Genomic DNA, 6,323 nt, shown 5'->3' on the forward strand with positions numbered 1-6,323 from the left:
ATTTATTATTGTACTCTTCATTGTATTTATAATTCAATAAATTGAAACAGTAAACAAAAAAGTAATGATGGAAAAAATAAAGTGATGATAACTTGAAGTATGTTGAATTTTTATTAATTTACTCTGAAGGTTTTAAAGTGTAATTTCTAGACGTTATTATCTTATTGTTATAGCCCAGAGTTGGAAGTAACTACATTCTTTTCCTATTCTTTTATTGTTGGCTTTAAACAGTGAAAGAATTGGACCAACAATATTTTCGAATGCAAATCTCAAAAGATTCTAAAACACATTTCTTGGGTAAAATATTCACAAAATTTAGAATTCCTGTCATTTTTCTATATTTTTCAAAATATAATTCATTTTAAATTACTGCTTTTCCAACATGATGTTATTTTTCTAGAATTGCAAACAGTAAAATTTAAACAACTGTGAAAATTCTGTATAATAGATTAAATTTTACAGTTTCAGTTTTTAGGTTATATATTCAGAGAGACTCCATTTGCTGTCTCCGTTTTCAATACTGTGATAAAGTAACCTTTTTGTTGGTTGGTTGGTTGGTTTTCTGAGATGAGACTCCGTTGCCAGGGTGGAGTGCAGTGGCGTGACTGCAACCTCCGCCTCCTGGGTGTAAGCGATTCTCCTGCCTCAGCCTCCAAGTAGCTGGGATTACAGATGCTTGCCACTACACCCAGCTAATTTTTTGCATTTTTGGTAAAGATGGGGTTTCACCATGTTGGCCAGGCTGATCTCGAACTCCTGACCTCGTGATTCGCCTGCCTCAGCCTCCCAAAGTGCTGGGATTACAGGCATGAGCCACCATACCCTGCCACCTGTGCTTGTTTTCTTTAGAGCCAGCTTCCTTGAATGCTGCTTTATTTTCCATTTGCATCTTTCTCTACTTTTCTGAGAGTAACTAATGGCTAGGATAATAATTGTAATATCTGGGCAGAAGTCTAGAAAAGTCGCTATGTTGTTGATACAAATATCCAGAATAATGTAGCCATTAACAATCAGTAGCATATTCAAGTTTGGAGTGCATTATTATGCATTCTTTCTAGAAGTATTTTATTCTTATCGAGTAAAGCAGAAACTGTAGTAAACCACATTCTTTAATGTGTGAGTCCAGTGGTGTCTGAACCACTTGAGTCCATGTAAAAGTCATTTGAAATTTTAGCAAAACTCAAACAAGAAATTATCTTTAAAATGTACACAACCTGATAATCACTGGGGACAGGATCTAAAACTACAGACTGTGATTACCCCCAAATTTAGTAAAACCATAATTAACCCTCTGTTATCTAAAGATTTCACCTGTATACTTCATTTCTGAAAAAAAGTATATTAATTATAAAAGCAATATGACAGCAATAAAGTTTAGAAAATGGCGAAAAATCCTTAATCCCACAAGCTAATACAAATATCTTTTGAATGTATTCACTCTTTTATTTATGAGTTTTACAGTAAAGAACAAGGAGGACTTATAATTCTGCATTTGGCCATTTTACCCTGAAATTCTGTGAATTTTTGCTTTTTATATTTTGAGGCTATTAGGAAAATGGACATTTAAATTGTTATATTTTTCCTTTCTGATGGATTTATTCTTTGTTATTTAGTAGTTACCCTCTTTATCACCAGTACTGCTTTTTGTCTTAAAAATTTTTGTCAAATATTAAACATCCCAGCTCTCTTTTTATTGGTGTTTACCTTATATAACTTTTCTCTCCACCACCTCTCTTTCAACTGTTCTCTGTCCTTTTTGTGTCTCATAAACTTCACACAGCTGGATTTTGTTTTTTAATCCAATATGGCAATATAACCTTTAATTGGCAAGTTTATTCCATTTACATTCGTTGTAATTATTGACATATATGTGGACTTGTTTGAACTAATTTTATTAGTCTCATTTTTTTTCTATGCTTTTTTCTTCCTTGCTTTTGAAAAATAGTTGGGGCATGTGTGTCTTATTCTTCTATATTTTTTTCAAATTTATGCTAACAATTTCTATTCTCTTAGTGTTACCCTTAAATTTTTGCCTTGCGTATTTAATACAATAAAGTTTTAAGTTAAATATCTTAAACACTACCCCTAGACAATCCAAAAACCTTAGAATGTTTTAAATCTGGGCACCTCTCTCCAGACTATCTTACACAGATGTTTGTTTATGTATGTGTGTATATATATGTACTTACATGTTTGTATTTTACTTACCATTCCTTTTCATATCTCAGATCATTCTATGATCATTTTTCTTTATTTCTAAAGTACATCTTTTAGAAGTTCCTTTAATAGAGGTCCTTGGTGAGAAACTTTATCTGAAAATGTATTTATATCACTTTCATCCTCTAACAATGGGTTTGATCTACAATGCAAAATGGACACTTGGAAGATGTTATTCGATTTCATTTTGGTTTTTGTCATTGCTGTTGTATCATATGGATGATTTGTCTCTTTTCCTCTGGCTAGTTTGGAAACTTTTTGTGTTTGCTCTTCTACAGTTTCACTATGATGTGTCTACTTTTGGGTTTATTTTATTCTACTTAGGAAAATAGATTTTTATCACTTCTGTGAAATTCTCAGTCACTGTCTCTTCAATTAATTCCTTTTTCTCAGTTCTCTTTACTGTCTTAGAGTTCAGAATACATATGTTTCTGTTTCCTCTTCTGTTCTCCGTATCTCTTAGCTTCTTTCATCTTTTTCATCTTCTTACTACTCTCTATGCTCTATTCTGGGTAATTTCCTCAGCTGTGTATTCCAGATCACTGTTCAAGTATGTTTCATCTGTTGTTAAACCCCATACATTGAGACTTTTTTAATTTTTAAGTCTGTTTTTCATTTTAGAAGTTCCATTTTATTGTTATGCATATCTTCCCAGTTATTCCTGATACTCTGGCATTCCTTCCCCATCTTTGTGGTTCCATGCTTCATTTCTTTAAACGTTTCTTACCTACTTATTCTGTACTCTGTATCTCAGTACTCAGTATTAAATGAGGCTTTTAAAATCTTTTGTTTTTGCCCAATGAAACCATTCCAATATATAAACAAGTTGTGTGTTGTTTTTAATCTATCTCACCCATAGTGGCTTGCCTCCTTGTATGCTTGGTGATCTTAAAGACTGTGAATGATATTTCATTGATCTTAATATGTGGGAAATTTAATGGCCTAAAAAGTGTGGATACTTTTTTTCAAAAACAGTTTGTATCTGCTTCTACTATAGGTCCGGGGTGCTTGCAACCTGGGGGCACTTTAACCCTTTCTGTGGTGCCCCCTAAATACAGGAGTATCTGATTCAGCTCCTCACACAGCTGCCACTAGCATCTGCACTCAGACTAGCCCCATTTTTCCTGGTTACATACAGACTTCAGCTCTGCTTTCTGCTCAAGATTTGTTTCTCTTTATTTGGCGGGAAAAGGGTATTTTGAAGATTTTTCTAATACTTTCTGTATGAGGATTTCAGTTGCTCCACATTTGCACCAACACTTGATATTCTGTGTCTTTTTAATTTTAAACATTTTGCTAGGTGTATTATGGTATTTAATTATGGCTTTAATTTGCATATTTCCAATGACAAAGGTGAGCGTCTTTTTCATGTTGTTAGTCATTTAGGTACTTTTTTGTGAAATGCTTGTGCAAATCTTTTGCTACGTATTTTTCATTGTTAATGACTATGCAGTAGTCCATCAAGTGGCTGTATCATAAGTTATCATTTCTTATTGAAATATCAGGTAACTTGAGAAACAGTAACCAAAAGAAAACTTCTTTATGATCTGTGTGGTGGTGAACTTTGAATTGTGTGGACATGGATGAAATACATTCTTTTAAATGTCTGATGACAAGATTTAAAATATGAAGTGTGGCACTTAATTTGGTTAATCAAATGTGATAGACATTGCTGATTTCCCTATCCAGTGTGTACTCTTCTTCCTTGCTAACAGAATCTTGAATTTGCTTGAGATAACAGTAAATAATTTAAAATACCTCCATAAATACCCTTCCAGCTAGGGTGATCATCTAGTCCATTGGCCAGTAAACTAGATCAAAAGCTACTTCATGGACAGCTATTTTTTTGTTGATACCTGTATCTTTCTATAAAGGACTGCTCAGCTGGCATAAGCTTTCTACTTTTAACCTGTCTTTTCTCTTGTCCAGATTGTGATTCAGTGTAAAGTGGAGCAGTCATTCCTAAGTGCTGAGCATTGTGCAGCAGGAGGGGAAAGGGCCTGTTCTCTCAAGGGCCTTCACTATCCATGCATTTCCTACCCCCAGACTCTTGTTACATTGGGTAAACAAACTCTTTACTTGGTTAAAGTACTGTAATCAGCCTCTGTTAAGTGCAACCAGACCCTGCTCTAACCAGAATATCCATTTTGCTATCCCACCTCAGGTCTCTAAGCATTCTAATTTATCCAGTTTTGCTTTTCCATAATGAGTTAAGCTCTTGAGGAAATGCTTTACATCTATTGCATCCCTATTGTAATAATGACTGAATTAGCCATATCATAGAAAATTGCTCTATTGATTTTTTTTTTGCAATAATACATTAAATAGTGCCCTAGAGGCTTCAAGGATTTCGTGTACCTCCCTAAATATCACATTAGCTGATAGAAAATTCCTTATGAGTCATGAGTCATTTTTTCTGATTTGATGCAGAAAAGAGAATTCTGGAAGCACATGTGGAGCATTTCATTCCAAGTTACACATGAACTTGAGAGATGTTTTTTGTAGAATTCCAAGGGTAAAGGCACAAAGCCTATAAAAACACTGGCCGTCTTGTTATCTGATATGTGAGAGAAATGCAGGCAATCCATCAAAACAGCCCCGAAAGAGATTACATGTCTAATTTTTCTTCATCTCAGTCCCAGAGGACAAATAATAAAATTTAATTGAGTAGCTATCTCCCCCAAAAAAGTATTAAATGAGGCTTTTAAAATCTTTTGTTTTTACCCAGTGAAACTCAGATATCACTTCGGGGAAAAATTCTTTCTGGGTTCACAAACATACTGAGAGAGAACTAAAAGGAAAGTGTAAATTGAGCAATGGCTGTGTTCCATTTACAAGCATTTTAAAAGTGAATGTCAAATATATAGATGTCTAAATCATTTGATTTTCAAAGAATGTAAACTTCGCCACCACTGCCTACAGCACCCCCATTCTTATTGAGAAATTTATATTAGGTAGCTAATTATGCACATAATAAGACTGTCAAAGATCATGTTGACGCCTTATCCCACTTTACCATTTCAGGCTAATCCAAACTCATAATACGAATAGATGTACATTTACCAAAGAGACCAGCAGCAGAACAAAAGCATAAACAAACATGAGAGTAGGCTAATTTTACCAACCTGAGTCAAAAGTAAGTATTTTTAGAAGTAAGTGAGTAACAAGATGAAGTAGATGATGAAGGTGGTATGCAGGACTGTTAATAACTGAAATTCCAAATAGAATCCAGGGAGGTTAAAGTGAAACAGTTTCAATACGATTCCTTTATGTTGTAGAGGTTAGACTCACTTGATGACTTATGTGGCTCTGTTTTAAAGACCTCTTGAACAAAATATTTAATTGGAACGATTTATTTACTATCAGTTCTTTTAGTGGATAGTAGCTATTCCTGGTAATATTAACATTTTTCAAATCATATAACAAGTATTGAGCTCTCGCTCTTGTTACATATACCAAGTATTACATATAACAAGTATTGTAGCTCTTGTTACATATAACAAGTACTACATATAACAAGTATTGTAGCTCTTGTTACATATAACAAGTATTGTAGCTCTTGCTACAGCTGTACTTGTTGGTATGTATTAAGGATAATAGTTGTTAAAAAAAATCCTTGCCCTCTGATTTAAAGTCAGGCAGGAAAGTAATGCATGCAAAAGCACGTAAGCAATGTGGTCTGGCTGTAGAGTATGTGAGAGGCAAACAAGGATATGAACTAATTATATTACCATTAGATCACAAAATCAGGTGGTAAACACTCTAGAAGGGCAGAGACGGTGAAAATTAATGGAGGCTGGAGTTATAGGAAACTAATAAAACAATGTTTCATAGAAAAGACCCAAGTACTGTGAGACCTTAAGGAATGGGTAGAACTGAAGTTTGATTTTCAAAATCATAGAGACAGCATAAGCCACTGATTCCCCCTTCCACTAGAAAAAGCAGCCCACAGAATGAGAGAAGATATTTGCAGCACATTCATCTGACAAAGTACTTGATATGATTTGGCTCTGTGTCCCCACCCAAATCTCATGTTGAATTGTAATCCTCACATGTCAGGGGTGGGGCCTTGTGGAAGGTGACTGAATCATGGGGTGGACTCCCTG

This window comes from Macaca mulatta, chromosome 2, assembly GCF_049350105.2.
Source record: "Macaca mulatta isolate MMU2019108-1 chromosome 2, T2T-MMU8v2.0, whole genome shotgun sequence".
NCBI lineage: Eukaryota > Metazoa > Chordata > Mammalia > Primates > Cercopithecidae > Macaca > Macaca mulatta.